This window comes from Xenia sp. Carnegie-2017, unplaced genomic scaffold (assembly GCF_021976095.1).
Source record: "Xenia sp. Carnegie-2017 unplaced genomic scaffold, XeniaSp_v1 HiC_scaffold_13, whole genome shotgun sequence".
NCBI classification, from domain to species: domain Eukaryota; kingdom Metazoa; phylum Cnidaria; class Anthozoa; order Malacalcyonacea; family Xeniidae; genus Xenia; species Xenia sp. Carnegie-2017.
In genome coordinates this window covers 359,835-365,230 of record NW_025813436.1, presented here as the reverse complement: position 1 = coordinate 365,230, position 5,396 = coordinate 359,835, and positions in this window count along the sequence as shown.

Here is a 5,396-nt window from a genome sequence, read left to right as displayed (position 1 = left end):
TTAATATATTCGTTATCGGATTTTTATTCTGTATGGGTTGTTTATTTTGTGGGTTTAAATACGAATATGGCACCATCTAAAACATTCATTATCTGTATTTTTGATATTAATTAATCCTTTTTTAGAGTTTTAAGTTCTTGTGGTAAATTAATATGAAGATCCTTGTAATGGCTTGTATTTAACAACATTAAGATAATGATTATCTATAGATTTAATAACCCATGAAGAACCTTGATTAAATTTACTAATTATATTTAATATATTTTGTTTTGAAATTTGTAATGATTCATTAATATTTTCATTATTTATAATTGTTAAAGCTTGACTGTTAAAATAAGCAGTATTTATCATATGATCAACATCACCACTATTTTTAATTTTAATTTTTTCAAATGTAATCTTAAGCGTTTCAACAAATTTCAATCCTTTCATTACTTCTAATATTTGTTTAATATAATATGTAAGATATTTTCTAGTGTTTTGTAATTGTATTAATGGATTTTATTGTCAATAATATTATTTTATATGATTTAGTAAATCCTTTAAGAGAATTATTTGTTTCTAATATTTTAACTCTTTGTGTTGGTATTGGTTTTTTATTTTTATCTGATAGCATCTGTGTATTGTTCTCATACTCTTTAACAATCTCTTTTACACTCTTTCTTGGTTTTGGGACTGGTGTTAATACTTTGATTAATTCGTTTTTCTAAGTTTATAATAACCTTTAACCTTTTTTCTTTAGCAATAACTTTTAACTGAGATACATTCATTTGTTTGATATTGGATTGTGATTGTACTTTTTGTACTGGTTTGGAAATTGAAGTATTACCTTCAACCCACGGCTTTTGATTTAATATTAAATTAATTAAATCGTCTTTAGTCAACTTTTGAAGTTCATCTTTTTTCATATTAGGCATACTATATAAAATACTCATGTCTTTAAGTACTTTATGTTTTGTTTTATCTTTATTCATCTTATGCATATTATATAATATAGGTTTGTCTTTAAGTACCTTTCGATTTAAATAATCTCTATTCATATATATACTATATATTTTATTTTTATTTTTTTTTAAACGCACTAATTTTAATTATAGAAATAAATCTATATTTAAAACTTTTATAAAATAATTAAATTAATCTATTTAACTTTTGAGTGTTTTAAATATTTTGTAAATATTCTCTTAATTTAGCTTTAGTTTTATTGTGTTGGGTAACATTCCTGGTTGAAGACCGAAATACCATGGTATGAAACCCTTCTCATGTATCCAGATCACTTTGTTTAATTTTTCTCTAATAATTTTATTATCAAGAGCTTCTTGTACTGTTGTATTATAATAGTAGTGAAGTTCTTGTTTATGATCATTAGTTTTAAATATTAATAACCTTAAATGTTTATGATGTTCAACTAATTTTAATTGATGGTTATTTGCTTTTGTAATTAGTGTATGTATAAATGTTGGGAGATCTTTACATTTTTCATATCCTGTAGAATCAGGTGGATAATGTAATAATTTTGTTGGTAAAGCATCTACGTATATAAAAAAACTAAATTTAGAATATAAATCTTTATCAACCATTCGAAAATCCCAGCCAGCTCCGAAATACACTAGACTAAGAATTTCATTATTATTTTTTCTATTTTCTATCATATATAATTACTATATATTTAAATTTTTTTTGTTAAACGCACCTAAATTTTTGAATTTATTAAATGTTTTCTAGTTTTAAGATGTAAAGTTTTATATGCTAAACTATATGTTTTATTACATAAATCACAATGCCATGGTTTTGATAGCATATATAATGTCCTATGTTGTTTGATTTGTTCTTTAGTATAAATTCTTGGCCTTCCTCTTAGTAGGTTATCTGAACACATATATACTATACTATATATTTTATTTTTTTAAGGTGCGTTTAAATTATCTTTTGTTTTATACAATGTTTTTTCAAAATCCTTTAAAACACCTTCTATATTAGCACTAGTTTTTTTACAACATAGAATAAAATTTCTAATCTTTTTTAATAGATTTTAAGATTCATATATAATAGTAAATTTTTATTTCTTTGACTCTATCCAATTTTTATAATAAGTACAGTTGATGTCTTTATCCCATTCAAGATTTTATATACTTCACCAAATAATCTATCATCAAAATCTTCTTTGTCTTACTATTTTCATATCTCTAACAGGGTGTTTTAATGGTATACCCTACGGCTAGCTAAGCGTATTATATAATAGTTATACATACTAATATTCTTTTTATTAATTAATTTATGTTTAATCATAGTACAAACAACCTTTATAAAATCATTTGTAATCATCTCAACATATTCAAAAGTTACACACAATCTAATTTTATTACAAAACCATTTTTTCTTGAATGAACTGATTTTGACATTTCCAAATTTCTGGTATCCATTCATTAACTATCTTATATGAGTGAACAGAACCACAGTTCTTACAAACATTCTTTGTATTATCTGAAATAATTTCTTGATTTTCACAACATAAGTATGTTTTAACAGATCTATTAATATAACTATCACATATCTTTTTATCACAAAAGCAACAATTTACATAACCAAAAACTCTTCTAACTCTTTATGAACAATTCATTACAATACATATATACTAATACTATATATTTTATTTTTAAGTAATTTTATATAATAAATATCCAGATATAATACCAATAACAACCATTGTACCAGATTGATAATTTTTCATATTATTAGATGGTTTGTAAAAGTCATTTAATTGTGGTTCTCTGTGAAATGTTAGACCGTTGTAATGTATTGTTTTTACTTTTCTAAGTGCATCTAAAGCTTTGTTCGTAAGTTCTATATCATTATCAGCATATTGAAGTTCTTGTCTTAGCTGTTGTATTTTATCATGCTGCTTGACTTCATTTTCATAGAACGCCTCTTTAGCCTTTTGTAGTTTTACTAAAGAATCATGGTATCTTTTCATTTCCTCAGTGTAACCGTTTTTATCAAGTTTATGAAATAGCCAGCCTGCTAGACTAAATCCTAGGCCATTAACAACAGAACCAAAAGCTGTTCCTACCCAACTAGTAATAAAACTTGTCATATATATTTATGCAGATTTAAATGGATTTTCAGGGACCCATTTTTTGTCTTGAGCATATTTAACTAGCATTGTTGATGATGTAATAGCAATAGCTAGTTTTGTAAAATCTTTAATATTATCAGTATCTGTTAATTTTTGACCTAGAAGTTTTTTAGATACCATAGAAAGACCTACAGCAGTTGCTGTAACAAGCATTGAATCAAAAGCTTCATTCATAAATTGTTTCTTATTCATAGTATTATTACTCATATATAATAGGAAATATTTTATTCAAATGAGTCTAAATTATATTTTTTATTTTTTTGTATCAAAACATGTTTTTCACTAGTTGTTTCTTCTTTTGATTTATCGTTTGTTAATTTTTCCTGCCTTTTATCATTTTTCCTTGTATAATAGAGACTAGCAATAGCAGTTAATACTCCAATAGTTCCAAATAAGAATCCATAATTAATATTCCAGCTATTATCCTCAATTTTCTTTTTATTTTCTAATTCAATCCTATCTCTCATTTTTTTCTTTAGCAACTTTCGATATAGCAGCTAAGCGTTTACCAGCTTCGACTCTAATAGGGTCTTTCTCTTTCTTAACTGTAGTAATTTTTAGGTTTTCTTCAGACATGTTATATAATACTGTAGATTTTGTTCACAGATAACTCACAGATAATCTTATAGATAACTCACAGATAACTCACAGATCTTTATATTTTTGTTATATTTACTCACCATACCATCTATAGTAGTACAAAAGTCTATTATAATATCATCAATAACTTTTATGTCTGATAGAAATATCACTTCATCATAAGGTAATCCTCTTAAATAAGATCTTATAGCCATAAGTATTTTTTCATATGATGAAACTGAAAATTTACACATTTCTAAGTTATTATTAATCTTACTCTTAACCATATAACCTTGAATTAAAACACCTAAGCCACTCAGTGTGGCTATAACTATCGGGTTAAGGGTTACGCTACCAACAATACCACCAATTGAGACTAGAAAAATACTTCCCATGTTTAATGATAGTCTAATTTTCTTTAATTTATTATATTTCCATTTGTAACAGGTGTACATCTTATGATAGTATAAATACAATTTTTTTAGCTTTTCAAATTCCTCTTGACTCAACTCACTAGAAATATGATTAAAATCTAGAACTTTTTTCATATTATATTATAAAACATATTTAACTAATATGAATGATAATAGCGTTGATATACCGAGTAAAGCAATCATATCTGTTTGATGGGGATTATTTACTATCATTTTTGTATGTTTATGTACTAATGGTTTTTTATGAACTTCATCTAGAGTATCTAGGTGTTGTGATGGTGTATTATCTTGATGTACTTTTTAGGTTCTTCCTTTTAACTCCATAATAATTTATTTTAGAATTAATACCGAATTTCATAGTTTTATTTGCTAATGTTAAAATATTATTATACCCATCAATCTTTTTATCTAATATGATCATACGAGAGGGGATTAAAATCATACCAGGGCTTATTGCCATATTTAAAATAACATTCGTGTCTTTTATAGCTTTCCTCATGTTAGATATAAATACAGTCGTATCATTCTGTACTATAGTATCTTTTAATAATTTCCTAAAAACGTTTTGAGTTTGCATGCTCTTAGCTCCATGATTAACTATTGACCATCTTGTATTTGCTTGAGCTCCAAGAATTGTATAAACAAAGCTTTCAATAGACTCTTGCAAAAGAATTTTTCCAATTAATGTAATCCCTTCCGAATGATATGCAATGAAGCTACGATAATCAGTAGTTGAATATTGAAAATTAACATAATAACCATCATTGTTTTTATCAAATTTTAAAATACCTTTATAAGGTATATGCTTTTTCAATTCAGTAAAGTCATATTTATCTAATAACGATGGATGTTTCATAAATTTCCTGATCTGATAATATAAATGATATTTAACAAGGCTTTGTATAATTTTACTTTTATCAAAATTTAAATGATTAAGCCCAATACCAGATAGAAACGAAGCCACATAACATCCACAAATCATAGCATAGTACGCTTCTTGTTTATAATTTAAATGACTTTTAATATTGTATCTTATACCAGTAGGTTGTTCTTTTTTACTTTTAATTTCACTTGACCATATGGCTGTTATATTTGGTAAACTACTCATAAAATAATCATTTTCAGTTACATATAATCTGAAGTTACAGATATCGACATTTACCGGCCTTTGAAATGTAGGTTTTACAATAAATGAATGGATATATTCCTGTAATGACCTTCATCTCCATTAACAGCTGCTATGAGAT